Genomic DNA, 18,729 nt, shown 5'->3' on the forward strand with positions numbered 1-18,729 from the left:
TCAAAATCATCTCCACACAAATAACTGTACACGTAATTTTTCTTCAGCACTGCTCTGTTTTACAAAAGGTTGTCATAAGTCGTGCATTGTCATTAGATTAATAATGGAAAATTATTACGTCTCTTACTGCATTTGCCAAACCTCCATCCTCTGTTAAGGTACGGGAATTTTATATGAACAATTACTGCTTCTTTGTAATAAAAGTTGTCTTGAAGAAAATATTTGACACCTTAAACTGAAACATTATGTTTTCTTCTTCCACTAATGTAGAGTTACCCAGAAATAGTAATGGTTGTCAGAGTCTTTTATAATACTTCTAAAAGCACCGTGTGCACTGATGGATAACAGCCTAGATAATTCAGTCTGACTATTGGAATGTTGCAAGAAAATATCCTTACCCAATTTCTTTTCATCTTTGTCATGCATGCCATGTCAGACAAAACAATGGGAAAAATTTTTGATTCATTATTCAGGCCAAACAAGTCCCATAAGCACATATCAAGGCTCTGACCAACCATAGTTTGCTGATTTTATTGCTCTTCTAGAGGACAGCTTTAGCTGTGCACATCACTTTCAAGTACTTAATAGAAATGCAATGAAGGTAAGGCATTAGGCCAAAGTACTTTGGAAAGAACTGTTGTAATAAACAGCTTTCATACTCCATAGTTCTTTCTGTTCTCATTCAGTAGAATGTTACTAAGTCATCCTGATTTAATTTTGTTTGAAAAATACGTGTGTCATTCTGAACAGGGTGTCTTCATATTTATTGGGGTAAAAAAACATCCTGGGAAGTATTGGAGTTAAATTAAATTTCCAGTCTATATTTTTTTCTGTTGACGGGAAGTGTACCACCTTGGCCATGGAGAGAATCCTATCATTTCGTGTCAACAGCGATATAAAATGCTGAAACAGTTTGCATAGCAAATATCAAATACACAGAATGGGCACTACTGTCTTATGACTAATTATGAGTAGTACTATTCTTATATTATCCCTTGGACATGTTTCAGTTTAAAAAAAATAATAGGTGTTATAAACAGTATCTACTATGCACTCTACTTTTCTAAGAAGTCAAATTTTAACCCTCTTTTTTCAGTGTATGCTAAATCAGCATGCATACAGACACATGCATTGCCATCACATTTTAAAAATTTATATTTTCAAAGACCGAGATATATTATTTCTTTTTGGTTTTAAATCCTTCATTAGGAAATAACAATGTAACATATATCTCCATCTTCCCTCTTCATATATGTAAAGGCTACCAAACACAAAATAATATCACCAAGGAACAAACAAACAAACAAACAAACAAACAAACTTGCTTATTCCAGAAATTAATAAAGTATCATTTGTGTGAAAATGATTGTCTTACTTCTTTTGCCAATTGATATTAAAGTCTGAAGTCAAATTCCATCCATTCTGCCTTATGTATGTAATATCATACATAGATGGAGTGGCAACATTAGTCTCTGTCTCAAGATTATGATGTTGGTCTCTTCCCTTTTGAAATGCTAAAATTAAACTTTAAGCCACTTAGTGAATCTATATGTATTTTTTGTAGGTAGAAACATATTTTCTGCATAATTTCATGGGCCTCAAACTAGGAGCTAGAGGGCATGACCAGAGACAATATCTAGAATAATATCCTGCAGCCAGTTTTCTAAAGCAATGACAAATTTGGAAGAGTCTAATTATCATTAATGAAGAATTTAGGAAAATGTTTTAAACAATTTAAAACTATTGTCAAAATAGTCAATCTTCAAATGCCATAAAATATTTGCAGACATTTATCCCCATGATTTCCTATATCAGACTATACTATGAAATATTATACAACATATCTAGTTTTGGTACATTCATTACTTAATTAATTTTTCGGTAAAGTATCACTTTAGTTTGGATGGAATGCGAAGTAACTGTCTCAAAGGGTCATTAAAGCATTGTCACACTTTTTTGTTTTAGCTAGAAAATCTGTATGCACTCAGAAATTTTATAACAAATAATAAATCCATACTAAGCATTAATAATATGAAGATCTTAAATAAATTCAAATCTTCTGTTGCAGAGTATGTTTAGAAGATCAACAACATCCTTCCAATGTATAAATGTATACAAATTATCATAATTCTCAACATTTATCTTTGTCTCTCTTATGAGTGGAATTCCACTGCTCTCCAAAGTTCTCAAGACATGTGTCTTATGTCTTATCCTGAAATTTAACCCCAATCCAGACAGGAACTTTCTATACATCCATTGCTATAGCAGTCCCTTCAGTCGTCATTTTTCTGCTTGTGTTATCTCTTCTCTGTCCTCAGCAAATCCACTACTGAAGAGCTTCCTTGAAGGGCTCATAAAATCACTTCCTCTTCCATGCCATTTCTAAAATCCTTTCATTTAAATCTCCATCAATGTCTAGGCCCTGAACTGTAACACAGTTCTAGTCTCCTAAGGTTTCTCTTCATGCTTTTTTGACATCTGTCTCTTCCTCACTCTTCCTCAAAAGGTTTCCTATCCCAGCACTTTCACCTTCTATCTGTTTGCAGGATATCTGTTTCCTCTGTTAATAGTTTCTGACAGACTTATGAACATTTTGTACATGATTAAACATATGAACATATTATATATCAAATTAGAATAACATACAAATACGAATGTATTTTCCAAGATCTTTTAATATTTTTCCCTCTAATTTCCTTTTTTTTAAAAAAAAAAGCCAAACCTTATAATGTCTCACAAGACTTATACTTCGAATTTCCATCTTTTTCAAAATACAGAATTTCTCAGGGGAAATCCCAGCTTGGTGTTTTTGTTAAATAAAATTGTGTTTCTCTCATGACATCTCTAACAGATTATTTAGGGAGACATCAGAGAAGGGATGTGATGGCATGAATAATGCCTACATTTTGTTACACAAGGACCATATATTTCATATGCTCATCAATTTTTATTATTTTTCATTCTATGATACATGAGTGCTTTCATAAGAAGCTTTTCCTCTGCAGGTGAATAGGTTGTTGACTGCTCAGCACTTTGTCAGCAATTTTTTTCATAAACGCTTGCTGTCAGTTCTACAGTGGCTTGTATTTGCTCCAAAGTTACAAAAGTTTGTTGCCACATGGAGGTGGTCCAGTTTAAGAAGATCTAAAAGAAAATCTGTCTGTTATCTTTGCTGAAATACACTTACACTCAGAGAATTCTTCACTATCTCGGCAAAAATGTCATTATATGAAAGGAAAGAAGAAATGATACTTGTCATGCTGGTGTTCTCTTCACTGAGCTGCTGGTAAAATTCTTCTGATCGTGTCAGGTTTTGACTTTCTCTGTAATTTCCCAACATTAGATTCAAGAGAGAATATCTTCTGTAGCCTTGACAGCAGTTACATTTCCTTTTACTTCGTTACCATGAGACTATCATCTCAATTCATTCTGGAACTTCTTCTGATGTCTCCCATGATCCTTCTTTTTGAGATCTTGCATAGCTCAGTTTATTTCACTCAAACGTCTTTTTATCTTTCTTTAGCAAACATCTTACGACGTCTCAGTTACATTTCTACTTCAGTGGCACGAATGTGGACGTCCAATCTGATTTCTACTGATTTCTAAACAGTCCCTGTGAAAGAAAGAGCTTCTCTGCCCTGCTGATGTTCCTGTCACATTTTGCTGCTGAAAAAAACCAGAAAGGTGTCAATGGGCTAGCAAAATAGCAAGATTCATCAGTTAGTACTGGTGATGTATGATGGTCAAGAACATGAGGAAAAGGACATGACTTGTGGGGAGGGAACAAACTTTCTGTAAGAGATATCTCCACTTTCACTTCCTGATTGTAAGTTTACTTTTTATTTGTCTGGAATGAAGCAGGGAAAGAAGTTTCTTCATAAGAAGATCTGATGACTTCGTCAACAAAGTTTTAGGTTGGTTTGTTTGGTTTTTTTTCTTTTGCTGAATCCTCCAGCCATAAGTGCTTATAAATAATGATCAAGTGATCTAGATTGTATAAAGAAAGATTGACTGGCCAATTAAAAATTTTATTTTTAAACTATGCATTATTTTATTATAACAAGTTATTTATTTCCTCATATTGTACAATGATCTATATTTTTAAAAAAGTTTGACCACTTTGCTTGGTGTACCTTCTTTGTTCAAATATATGTATCAATCTTCCTTTAGGACAAAGTATTGTCCAAAGATACAGTTTCATTGTTTATGATAACGAAAAAAGAGTTTTATCTGAGAACTGCAGTCCCGTTCCACTGAAAATAATCGTCCTTGTAGTAACTGTTTCATTAATAAGCAATTCTATACTTGCCTTATCAAAGTAATTGATAAAGGCTAACATTTAAAATATTAAAATAAATTACAAATACAGTGGCATGAAATACCCTTTATGAAAAATAGCTGAACAAAAGTAAAACAATACTAATTTATTACCGTGGTTATTATTAATGATTACTCTTTATTTAGCTTTTCATTATGTATGCTGGTGATCAACAACCCTTGAATTACCACATAAAATTGAAATCCATCAAAATGCTCTTAAGTAACTGTGTAAATACATACCTACAGAACATCAACTCATGAGAGAAATAACTGAAATTCAAGAAATGAGGAGCATAAAATTACAATGTTTAAATCTTTCTAGTCAAGTCTGATTGCTGCTTTTGAGAAAATTACAGGATTAGTGGTTTCAGAGAACACAGCAGATGCAATATATTTAGATTTTACTGAAGCATTTGATGTGCTGTGTTGTGAAACCACACAAAATTAATTCAAGTTGGCTCACATAAGAGCACTGCCACAAAGCCTGACAAAAACATTGGAGAATCATAAACAATCATGATAATCATTCCAGTTTTGCTGTGGACAAGTTTCTGAGAAGCGTTATGAGATCTGGTCCCTCTTTTTTCATGTCTTTTGCCTATTGTGTGGTAATACAAATAGTATACTTACAATTCTTAGGTATGTACTTTCTTTTTGGAGTCTCATGGAAAATTCGGAGTTAAAAACTGTGGACACTTACCTGTTTTTTTTCCAAGAAAATTTCTAGTCATGAGTAGAAACAGGTAATTTTCTTACTGATTTTAATAAGGGTCATGTTTTTCTCTAAGCTAGATTGTGCTTAAATCCTTATACTCACATGTTCCTACCACAGCATGGTAGTCATATGACTGCTCTACATACCAAACACAACAATAAAGGCAGTGATTTTACATGAAACATGGATAATTTAAGAAGGATACTAACAAATTATGTAGGAACTAAGACCGAGTATCTGTGTGAATTCTTCTAGTCCATGGAAAGAGGGAATGAAAACAGCAAGGAGTATATGCTGGTTTTGACTGGGGAGAGAATGATCTATTAGAACTTCCCTATTTCTGTAATGTAAATAACAATGTCTATGTACCTTTCTACCGATTTTATTTTTTCTACTTGCATGTAGCAATGGGTTTATTCTATTTGTATAGAGTCGTTCATGCTCTCCCTACTTCTCTTGTTTCAATTTATGCCTAGTTCTGTCTCACTAAAAATAAAGTGAAAGGGTTTGACAGAAGGTTTTAATGAGAGCTTATAGATTTGGGGAAATTCTGGCTGGTTAGTCAGCTTGCTTTAAAATAAATAAATAAATAAGAACTTGTAAGCGTGAGAGCCTGGGGAGAACTTAATTAAAGTGAATGTGGAAATTAAACTGAAATTAAAAAAAAAAAAAGCAGCAAGAAGGGAAAGACAATCAGTCAAGGAAACTGCTGAAGGAGTGAGAATAAAAAACAAGTATGAGGAATCAAAACACAGCATTTCATAATCCTGCTGTGGTTATTCTTTCTGGTAGTTCTTCCCACAGATGTCCTCCACAAACACCTATGCACAAGGAAGAGATCTACCTAGTGGAAGGACAAACAATATCCTCCCACTGTGGAACTGACTCTGCAAAGGGGCTTGTATAAATTGAAGTGTTTGTCTACACAGAGAAATTTCCAGGGATAAAACTGGCAGAATAATTAGTCCACTTTGAACTAGTCTGATATGACTCCCCACTGGCAAAATTATTTTGGAACAAATGTGCTTTTATTATTTAGAAGTAATTAATCTTGAGGACAGCTGGATTTACTCAGTGGTTGACTGTCCACGTGGGGGAGTTATATAAGCATAGCTAGAGTAAAATAATTTGCTGTAGCTATGCCAGAAATTACCCCACATAAATAGACATTGGTTACAGAATATGATGATAATGCATGTCCTTTTCCCAGTATGTAAATTTTTAAGCATGGATAACAAAATTAAACACATGAGGAAAGAGAGTGTTTTGTTTTGTTTTTAAAGAGGTACAGTAAGAGTCACTGGAAATTTTGAAAATGTATTCTATGAAAAGCAATTGAACTACTGGAGTTCTTTGACCTGTTGAAGTGAAGGCTGATTGAGGTCATACTAACATTTTGTAGGGAGAGGTAATAGCTTTTATTAGGCTAAATTGTAAGCTTAAAAGAAATGAACAAGATACGACAAGCAGCGGCAAAATCCCAGCTAAATTCTGGTTTAACACAGGTGCTCTTAATTACTGATTATTATGTTAATAAGGCCACTAGAGAAAAGAGTCATTAGGTGTTTGCAGTAGGAATGGGCCTTATGTATAGGTGATTTGGCTGTGAGCTGGAGTAGGTGATCATTTCAGGTCTTCAGTAATGGTCAATCTCTAAGAGAAGTAGACACTCACATAGTCAGGTGTAGAGGTAGCAAATGCCACTTTGCACCTAAATGGAGATAAAGGTATTTAATTAAAGCAAGACCAATATGTTTTCCTTTATATTTTTCTGCTTGTACTAAGGTCTTTCAAGGTGTTTGTTAATTTGGTTTGTGTGGGGTTGTTTGTTTGTTTGGGGTTTTTGGTTTTGCTTGCTTGTTTGTTTGTTTGTTTTCCTTGTTTCCATGCAAATTTAGTCTATGGATTGGGTTTTTCGAAAACATAAAAATCAAGCACCTAATTGTCATTAATTTTCTCTCACAGTTCCAATCATACCTTGTGTTTATTCTTTGTTTCTTAAATTCCACTCAGTAATTTATATTATTTCGACAAGTTTCTTTGAATTTTAGGGGGGAAATGTATTTTTCTGACCCAAGAGCAGAAATTTCACTCGTTTATTCATCCCAACAGTATCTTATCCATGAGCAACATTTCAGCATTTTTAAAATCAGTAAAATTCATTCCAAAATTGGTCACTAATCTGTAATTAACTCTATATTTCCTAATACATGAAGCAAAAATTTGAAAGTAGAAAAGTGAACACAAATTACAATAAGAGAAATCTGGTCACTTTGTTATAATATCTGGGAGAGAAAAGAGAATTGAAACGTGAACCAGAGCCAAATCAATTTGATGGCAAATGGTAATGGTAGTCATGGTAAAAGTTAAAATAGTTGAATAGTAACATTACAAAATAAGATCTTCTGAGGTAATTGAACATGTTTTGTTTTGTTTTAAAAGTTAGTGAGTTCTGGTTTGGCTATGACATTAAAAAGCTAATTTAAGAAATGGTCAAAGCTTTCTTCAGCTTTTACTCAGAAATTTTCTGACTGCCAAAGTACTTCGGCTTCACAAGGAAACCTTATAGTGCCAGCAGCAAAAATATGTTTGTTAAAGCTGAGGGACAGACACAAATACATGTTTGGCACTGCAGCCATAGGATCTGGTTAACTCATCTCCCCACGTTACAAATATAACTCTCATGGACTAAGCTCAACTATACTGCATTAACTAGGAGCTGATGTCACTAATGAATACTCCTGTGAACAAGCATCAAACAGCAAACTAATCACAAAAGTTAAGGCAATTGCCGCACACAGAGAACCATTTTCAAGTCTTTTAAAATCTGTTCATATTTTAAATGTCAAACTGAACTGAAGGAATATCAGACATTTTAGATTTCACCCTATGTTTTCTCAGAGGATCAAAATTATCTACTTATAGGTTCATAGCATTCACACAGTAGCTCACACATGATGCGTGCAACACAGGAAGGTGTTCTGTGTTTGGAAAGGTTACACATAGAGGTTTCATGATATTTAAAAAAAAAAAAAAAGAAAAAGGTAGAAAAATATAAACTGAAATAAGAAAGACAATCCACCATGGAATCTGGAATATATATATGTATAAAATGTTCAGACCTTTCAGTTTTAAGTATCGTACCCAGATTATTTTAAGATGAGTTTGTATAAGAAAAAACTTGCTTGGAGTCTTTAACTCACATAGTTTAGTCACTTAAGTGTGTTTTTTAATACACTGATCAGTTACACCATGAAACGTTTCTTGTTAAAGTAAGAACTGTGAGCAACATACATCAGTAACAGCATTCATGAAAAGATGAAGAATTTTTAAAAAATCTCTGTGGCTTGATTCCCCAACATCCAACACTCCATGATGCAAGATGAATGTAAAATGTTATTGATACAAAATGTATGTAAGTATTTCATGCTGTTGTGATCCAGTTTGTGAGGTTCTCCAGGCTGCAGTGAGAAGGGAGCACTAAGAAGAGCCTTGTGTGTCTTCCTCACCTGGGTTTGGTTCTGTGCAGCTCCGAGTAATGGAGCTGTGTGAGGCAGGTTGTGGTTCCCTTAATGCTCATGGTGACAACTGGCCAGAAGCTAGTTGAGTCTTTCTGATATGAGGTATTCTCCTGTGCAATTCACCTTTCTCATCACACAATAACTACATTACCAAGTAGTGTGACTTGATAGAGTAGGCCAAAACTATTTGTACAAGTCACCTCCACAAATGCTATGTGCAGGTCAGTCCATTTATTTAAGGCTAGATTTTTTCTCTTTTCCTGTAACACCTGTGCCCCATCTGCCCATTATCTAAAGCTATCTGAAAGCCCAGTCATTGTTTCAAATCTTTATCCTTCCCAAGGATGGCTGAAGTATATCTGAAGCACACCCATGGAACAGCTTCTGGTTTAATTTCTTCCTGAAGGAATCTATTTCATATGCAGCAGAACAACTCTTAGGCACTATTCAAGATGTAGTGAACATGGACAAAATTGCATTATTTTTATGGAACTATTGTTAGTGAAGATTCAGCTAAATTGGTTTCTCTGCTTACATGAGAACTGCCATACTAAACAAATCAGAAAAAGGTCACCTGACCACATTTTTATTTCCAGCTGCAGTCAGCAGTATGTGCTCAGGAATAGTAGAATAAGATTTGAATAATTACAGAGCTTTTAGGGTATGGGCCAAAGACCAAGAAAAAAAAAAAAAAGTATATACACAGTCATATAGGTGCAATCTTGAGTTGCCAGAAGAATAAGTTGCCATTATCTGAACTTATCCATGATCCCACAGCTTCAGAAACAGAGATTACTGGGGACTTGTTTTTAGTAGTTTAACTAATAAGCCTGGATAACTGTCTCCAGACTATCATCATGTAGGGAAAGAACACAAGAATAACCACAGATTTAGAAATCCGGATGAAATCCTTACACACCAGTGTTTTAGAAACATCTTAAGCCACAAATTTGACTTGAACATTATAGTAATAATTGCTAGAGAATGTGCTCACTGTACATTTTCCTGACTCCATTTAAAGGCCATTTATGCTTTCGTGCTCACTATCTTCCTGTACAATGCATTGACAATTTCATTGTTTGGTAAAAATGGGAAAAAAAGGATGCTTCACATAGTTTACTTTACATTTGATGCCAGATACTTTTCTTCAGTTAGATGTCTGTGCTTTTTGGAGTCCACAGTGGTCTAAATGTACCTAATCAGCATGAATAAAGACCAAAGAGATACGCAACAAAATAAAAGCAGAGTAGGCATAGAAGAACAAAGACAAAAAATACGACTTTTTTAATTTAGCCCCCCCTTTTTTGTAATTCCCTTACCCTTGATAATTAACATGTAGAGAAGAATGTGTTGTATCACTGAGAACGAAATAATGCAGCAAACAAATAAACCTTCAATATGCTACTTAAGATGCAGAATTTGTAGCATGAATAGTTATTAAAAAATAGTTACAAAGTAACACTTCATAGAAAATTCAGTAGAAATTACTAAAGGTGACATAAGCAGGTGTATTGCTTAAAACAGAAAGTTGTTAATTCACAGTACATAACAGTGAATGTGGTGATATATTTCTAAATCTGATTTCAGACACCATATTTACCTGGGAAAAAAAAAACAAATTAAAAAAAAAAAGACAGAGTATTATTGGGACGCTACTACACTGTCCAAAGAACAATAAGATGGATCAGCTAAGAATTTAGCTTTATTGAGCCAGTATATATTTCTTTGTTCATAAAAGTTTTTAGAATTTTACCACCAAAAAAATACGTTTTTTTCAAAGATTGTTTAAAAATTTGAGAAGTGTGACAAAACAGATTGATGTTTGCAGGCAACAAGATTATTTCTAGATGGTATCTGGAAGATACGAGTCACTTGGAAAATGAAGCTTCTGTTACAGATACGTATTGCATATTGCTACATTTTAGTTCCTTAACTAAAATATAAATACATTCATGGTCTGTTCTGAAGTCACCAACTATTTCTGGTTTAGCAATGGTTAGCAATGAAGAGAAAGAGCAAAGTTACGTATAATTTGGGCCAAGTTCTTAGGAATAATCAGTTAAAATTCTCCTTGGACTCAACAGTATTTCTCCTTAAGTAGAAGGTCTAAACCTGAGTCTAGTTTTGAGATAGGCTGCATAATATTTTTCACGTAATCTTTAAAAACCTGATTTATAAAAGTGCAAACCACTGTTATCTTCTAAAGTAATTCAATTATTGTGTTGTAGCCTGTACAGTGTTAATTAATTTGATAAAGCACTAATGGATGCAAACTTATTTTACATTTTCTTTAATCACTTTTTTTAGGCATTTAACATTCATTCTTTGTGACAGATATATCCCTTTAAAATATACTAGAGCTGTCCTGTGGGATTTGCCCTTATATACAGAGAATGGAAGTGAGCTACATAGTAGTTCAAAGGCAATCTATAATTCCACAATATGTCAGACATCTGATCCAAATATATCTTTCTCCCAAAGAGTAATGTTTGCACTATTGGAACTTTTTAGTAGGAGCAATGTAAGCACACAGTTTTCTATTTTACTCAAAATTGCATTAATCTTGCAACACAAAAAAAGACTACTTTTTGTGTTTTTTTGGAGGGGGAGTTAGCAGTTCAATAGTACACTAAGGTCTTCTGTAGAAAGTCATTCAGAATATTGACTCTTCTCTCTCTTATTTGTAAATTTTCTAAATGAAAACCACAATCCACCTGCACACCAGTGTAAGACAGGCTGTTCATTTATTTGCCATACTGTAACTACTCTAGGTAAAGGGAGTATATTATACTTGGTTAATTTCATATTATGTTATAATGTCTTGTGCAACAATATATAGATTACACTTGGTCTGTAAAAGGATGGAAAATCAAGTTAAATAGTTATGAATGAGCTTAAATACACTGAGACTTAGAATTACATCATCTAGTCATATGCAGAAATGCAATCATCCTGCTGTGGGGGTGGGGGCTGTACTACCCTGTGTAAAGTAAAACTTCAAATTTTAGAAAAGGTGCTTATGGTACTTATGTTCCTAACTGGTAAGTCTGTAATTAGGTGAAATGAGGTTAGATCTAAGACACAGTCTGTAATACAAGGACAATTTTCTTCATTTTTACATAGTTTCAGAAAAAAAAAAAAGTATAAAGAAAAGTAAGAAATAAGACACCACTTTTCCTTCCTTCTGTGCTTGTAATACAAAGGAAGCCTAGCTCTGGCAGTTTGCAATATATAATTCTGTGGTCCAGATTCGTGTTAGTGGGGTAGGGGCTGGCTGGGTAATAACTCAATTCCTATGAAAATACATCCATTCTGGAGCTAAACCACCAGCTGTGGTTATGATCCAAGACTTACACAGACTTTTAATTAGACTTTTGGGGCTCCTTTCAACAAAGCATTTAAGAACATGGGTAGCTATAAGCACAGAATAGAAAAAATGTCTTCAATGGGATTCTTGCTGAATTTGAAACCTAGTCACTTATGCTGGAAGAAAACCCCTAGTCTAAAGTAAATTAAATGCATGGCTTAATCATTATCAAAGTGAATATTTATTTATTTATCATGCAACAGAATCCATCTATTTAAGGAAAAAAGAAATAGCCTTACATATATTTTCCTAGTAAATCCATTTTCCAAACCTTAGCAAAACCTAACATGGACCACATGATTATACAATGAAAATCATTAGAAGCCTTTAATGTATTCAATTTCTGCAATATTCCATTTCCTGATTCTTCATTTAAACCACATCGACAAATGTAAAAAAAAAAAAACAAAACCAAAAAACCCACAAAAAAACACTTCTAAAAATGCCCAGACTTGTTTTCCTTTTCTTCTTCTCTCTAGATATCCTGCAAAAATATAGATTTCATTTGTTTTAAGTTCAACTTTTCCTGTAGCATTCGAACTGCAAAAGCTGGAAGTACCTCAGCTGGAAAAGGCTGAGGTACTTAATGCCTTCTTTACCTCACTCTCTAACAGTCGTTCTCTGGGTACCTATCCCCCTGAGCTGGAAGACAGGGATGGGGAACAGAATGAAGACCCCACAATCCAGGGGAAATGGTTGGCAACCTGCTACACCACTTAAATACCCACAACTCCATGGAGCCAGATGGGATCCACCCAAGGGTACTGAGGGAGCTTGTGGAGGAACTCAACAAGCGGATGGGGAAAAGGCTGTGCATGTTGTCTACCTAGAATTTAGCAAAACATTTGACAGTGGTTCCCACAGCATTGTCCTGGAGAAATAGGTTGCTCATGATTTGGATGGGCGTGATCTTCACTGGCTAAAAAACTGGCTGCATGGCTGGGTCAAAGTGTTGCAGTGAATGGAGTTTAAATCAGGTTGGTGGCTGGTCACAAGTGGTGTTCCTCAGGGCTCAGTACTGGGCCCAGTTTTGTTTAATATCTTTGTCAATGATCTGGACAAGGGATCGAGTGCATCCTCAGTATGTTTGCAGACGACACCAAGCTGGGTGTCAGTGTTGATCTGCTGGAGGACAGGAAGGCCATACAGAGGGATCTGGACTGGCTGAATCCATAGGCTGAGGTCAACTGCATGAGGTTAAAAAAGCCAAGTGCCAGGTCCCTCATTTGAGTCACAACAACCCCATGCAATGTATAGGCTCAGGAAAGAGTGCCTGTAAATCTCTCTGGTGTGAAAAGGACCTGGAGGTGTTGATCAACATCTAGCTGAACATGAACCATCAGTGTACTCTGGTGACTGAGAAGGCCAACAGCATCCTGGCTTGTATCAGAAACAGTGTGTGCAGCAGGACCAGGGAAGTGATTGTCCCACTCTGCTCAGTGCTGTGTGAGGCCACACGTTGAATACTGTGCTCCGTTTCGGGCCCCTCACTACGAGAAAGACATGGAGGTGCTGGAGCATGTCCAAAGAAAGGTAATGAAGATGGTGAAGAGTCTGGAGCACGAGTGTTATGAAGAGAGGCCGAGGGAACTGGGGCTGTTTAGCCTGGAGAATGGGAGGCTGAGGAGAGACCTTATTGCTCTCTACGACTACCTGAATGAACATTGTAGGGAGGTGGGTGTCAGTCTCTTTTCTCAAGTAACAAGCAATAGGATGAGAGGAAACGGCCTGAAGTTGCACCAGGGGACTTAGTAGGATATTAGGAAGTATTTCTTCACTGAAAGGATTGTCAAGCATTGGAACAGGCTGCCCAGGGAAGCAGTGGAGTCGTCATCCATGGAGGTGTTTAAAAGACCTGCAGATGTGGTGCTAAAGGACATGGTTCAGTGGTAGACTTGACAGTGCTAGGTTAACAGTTAGACTCAATGATCTTAAAGGCCTCTCACAACCTAAACAATTATATGATTCTACGATTCTATATTTATATATTAAGAAACCTCACTAAGTGGTACTTCTTTCACCTACTTTCAAAATACCTAACTTTTTTCGTTAAATTCCTGTTTCACACAGCCCAACGTTGGTTATAGGCTTCCCTTCCCTAAACAAGAACTTCCAAGTAGCCTCACAAATGGCAGAACTTAATTTAAAAGAGGCAAATATGATCTTGTCAGTGAGTCGTTCTGCTTGTCAAAGAAATAGAACTCTAAATGTTTGTCTCTCTGTGAAGGAATACGAAGGTATTTTGTGAAAATAGCCCCCTATTCAAAAGTATAAATCCAGATGTCATTACCAGCCATTCCATGTGAGTTTCAAAGATTAGCTAGAGTTGTATTTTGATTTCTCAGTAGCTTGAATAAAATTCAGGGAACCACTTAGAAAGTAAAATAACAACAAAATACTTTGGAAATAATCATTAAATTAGCTTTTTCTTTTCCATCCAAGGAGACAGAAAGGAATGCTTTGCAGTATAAAATATGGTTACAATCAGTACATGTTAAAATCCAAGGAAAATTATTTTCCTGTGTTCTGCTGCCATTTATAAATTATTTTAAATAGATTTCTGAAAACATATTCAGGAAACCTGGTATAATTTTTGAATGGAAAGAGAAAACAAAGAAAGACATTAAACTCATTTCTTTTCACTATGAGGTTAGCAGTACCTTTAAGTAGTATATATGAAAAAGGTACTGGCTTCCCTTGTAAAGTCAGAAAACCTGAACAAAAAGAGGATGATTTCTAAAAGCATATTTGATGTAGTTTTTTATCACTTTGAATATAGGGATTACTACAAAAAATGAAAGAAACCACTTGCTCAAGACAACCACAGACACTATGTTAATTTTAAAAGGCCACTATTCGTAAAATATATATTTAGTTTCAATAATCTGAAATTTAAAAAAAGAAAGAAAAAAGAAAAAAAAAGCATGCAGGTTTTGCTAAATGATTGACTAGACCTTCAAAAATTTTTTTACTTGAAATTGCACATAAGTTGTGTCCTTCTGGTATAAAAAAAACAAGGATACAAATTCAAAATACCTATGAATTGTGACTAAGATCAAAATCTACCCAGGAATGCAAAAGTTGTACAGTACCATTTCTCTAATACCTCAGTCAGGTACAAATGGTGTCCAGAAGTACAAGCTTTGATGTGAAAGATTGCTTACTTTTTAGCATTTTAAGGTATAATTTCCCATTCTTATTTACTTCCCCTGACATTCAGCTGTGCTTCTAAAATCTACCCACTTTACTGTACCTAGGAAAATCTTGTTTCTGCTGTGGGTTTTTTTGTCTTCTGATGGCTACTTCATTTCCATTAACTTTTTCTTTTATTTTTTTAATTCTAAACACCCCCGTTTGTATTTTTTCTTCAATTTATGCCTTCTGCTTCCATCTTCTTATAGTAGAATCTTTCTCTATATATACGTGTGTATATAATCCTGGTTTTATTCACTATCATTTACTGCCATTTCCTTACCATTCTCACTTGGGGTTTTTTTGGTACTATTTGCTCTTTCCTTACCATTTATTTAGCCTGTCTCACACATTTGCCTGAGCTTTAGTATGCATTCTTTAAATTTAATTTTTCAGAGGTAGGATTTCCTGAAGATATGGCTCAGAACTTAAATAATTAATTTAAATATGCTGAAAGTATATTTTCAAAATATATTTTGACCCAAATAAATCTCAAAATTGGGCAGCAAAAAGGGCATCTTCTCCACTTATACTGGCCAAATAAATAGCTAAAATTGCTTCATTACAACAGGTAGGTATCATGTACGTGAATCTCAGGAACACTTTTCTTCTTCATTTGGTACTTCAGAAATGATTGGCATTTCTTGGAGATAACTTCTCTGAAGTCATCCAAATGTAAAATCCTAAAGATTCTATACCTAGGAGCCAACCCCCAGGAGTCAGGTGACAGTAGTGACTCTTAACCAAAGTCTCTGTAAAATTTGCTTTAAATCTCTTTGTTTACATAAATGTATAAGATTTATTCCAGCTTGTGTTTAAAATCAATAGCAAAATTATTTTCATAGAAAAGTCTCCAGGAAAATCCATCCTCTTTTTTCTTTTTAGGTATTTTTTCAGATGAATCAATGTAATCATGCTAACTGTGGAGTTATTCTGATATATAAACAAGACTAACAGTGGACTTTAAACAGTCTCAAAAGCCTTCTGAATTTTTTTCAGAAAATTATTTTATTTTACAAAAAAAAAAAGAAAAATATTTCCAACCAGAAGTGTGTGACATTTTTAAATTCAGTAGAAATTCATATAATTGCTAAACTATTTCTAAATTAAGATTATGGAATAAGTTTGGAGCAAACTGCATTAGGTGCCTCTATTCCTGTTTAGGTCTTTCTTTTGCAAAACCTGGTTTGCTGTGTCCTATAAACAGGTATTGAAGGAAACATTTCAGGATGATGGGGCACCTCCCTGTTTGATTTTGTGATTTATGGAACTGCAACTGTTATGCTATCAAAGCATTAATTATCAAATGTGAAGGAGGTTTTCTTTTGTTTTGGTTTGATTTGGTTTGGTTTTTCATCATTATTTAATTTATTTTATTGTTTTGTCACATTCAGCAAATCATGGTGCAATTTAGAAGGCATAGTGGAAAACACCAAGGAAGAAAGGAAAAAGGTTTTAACTCCTATGGAACACTAAAGTAAGTCTGCAAGTATTTTCCAATACACTAAAACCCTATCTGTCTCACATCTTGTATTTTTAGTATAAAGAATAGAGCAGATATTTTCTATAGAATTTGATGATCACTTTTTGGGCAGGTGATGTTTGAGAAGCTTGTTCCCTAGGACTGAAATTAAATTATACAAAAAATTGTTCATACAAAAAAAATGAAAACAAAACCAAACCTAAACAAACAAAACCACAGAAAACCACAAACAAAAACAAAAGAAAAAATCCTACAGTAAGCTAACCTTTGAGAACATAAAAATTTGTGATTATTTCTTATCTGTCTCCAGACTTAACTGATTTAGTTATTATTTCTCTTTCTACATTAAAAAGATTTTTTGATGATTTTGATAGGAGTGAAACAAATAGCCTCTCATTAAATGGAGCAGTAAAATCTTTTTGTAAGTGCTGTGGACAGATATGAAGTAAGAAGATTTTTTTTTTCTTTGGAAGTAGGTGCCTATCAATGATTGATGTGTCACAAAAAAAGACAGTTGAACTCTGGTCTTTTAAAACTGAAAAACATGTCTCAAATATGACATTAACTGCTATAAATTCTATGAAAATAGAAAATGAGTGGAGAATGAAGAAGAGCAATCTGTAAAGTCAAACCTAATGCAACTATTGCCTTTTCCCTTCAGAGAAAAACACATTTTCTTCACAACTATTTTTATAGAGTATACAGATCATCAGAATTTCTGAGTCAAATCTTACTGAATTTTTGTGGGACTTGAAGGGCTCCACAGAAACTTTGGTGGTGGTATCAATATTTTTAAAAAGTAATGACTTGTAATTAATTCTGCCATTGAATCAGCAGTTTGAATCATGGTTAACTGCTAAAAATTCCTCACATTCTGCCTGGTTGCAAAAGAGTATTCTAAGATGGATTCCTTTCAGGGTTTCAAGGTAGTTTTAATACAGCTGATTTCAGATAATCTATAAGCACAGCCTAAAGAACTTGCTACTGTGTAATTAGGGATGAGATGCTGATTTACTAGCTAAAGAAAGTTGAAAGCATCTTTACATACTGCAGAGTCAGCTAGTTACATGTATTAGCTATTTTGCCTATCCCATTATTATATATTATTACAGATAACTATCTCCAGCTTTGGAAGAGATACTTATAAAAATCTTTGCATACATATACAATTCTCGCTCCCATTTCCCATTCAGACTCAGAGACTGAGGAATGAACACCAAAATTTCAACAGCTGTTTCAAGATTTTAGCCCCCTTTCTTTCCATATTTTGATATTAGGTAGTCTAACCAACACATCAGTTTTTACAGATTCTTCAGAAAATTCATTCTCAACTATTATAGACAATATTTGACATTGAGGATAGAATCAATAAAGGCACTATTGTAAGACAGGTTGTTACCTTAAAATGCCTTGATCAAAAGGGTGAAGTGAGCTACAGCAGGTCAAGAAAGACCCTAGACAGTATCAACACTTAATATTTTGTCTGAGAGTGCTCCAGCCCAAAAGGTTTATCTCACCCAGTATGTCAGTTACAAACACTCATGGATTGCTGAACCTCTGAACAGCTGCTGCACAGCTGTAATTGGTTTGTTTAAAAATCTCATTGAGACCTGTGTGTTGAAGAGTAATACCATGCTTGGGTTAATTTGTATGAAATGAAATTGGGGCTACCAAAACGTGCCTACTTTGCTCAAAACAGGGACATGCACAAATATAATAGAGAATTTACTGAGAATAAAGAGTAGTATCTGAATATGAGTGTAAGGATCATTGCATGTGAACAAAATCTGTTGGCACATTATTTATGTCATTGACCAAGTTCAGGAATATAAGTGAATCAACTCTTTTCTGCTTCATTTTTTCTTTTTTTACTGGAAAGAGAAAAATAACATGATATATGCTTTGTATAACTACACTTTGCTTAATAGCACTAGCTGGCTCAATAGGAACTAGTTAAATAAATAAATAAATAAATGTCCCTGAGGTTTTTCTTAGCCATTTCATGTAAAATTGGTAATAACATTTTTCTTCCCCTCTTATTAAAAAACAGCTGAATAAAATCCAATCATGATCCTCAAAATAAGGGCAATGTGTTCATATAAGTGCACTTTTATATTAGAAAAACGTTGTC

Source organism: Caloenas nicobarica, chromosome 2 (genome assembly GCF_036013445.1).
Source record: "Caloenas nicobarica isolate bCalNic1 chromosome 2, bCalNic1.hap1, whole genome shotgun sequence".
NCBI lineage: Eukaryota > Metazoa > Chordata > Aves > Columbiformes > Columbidae > Caloenas > Caloenas nicobarica.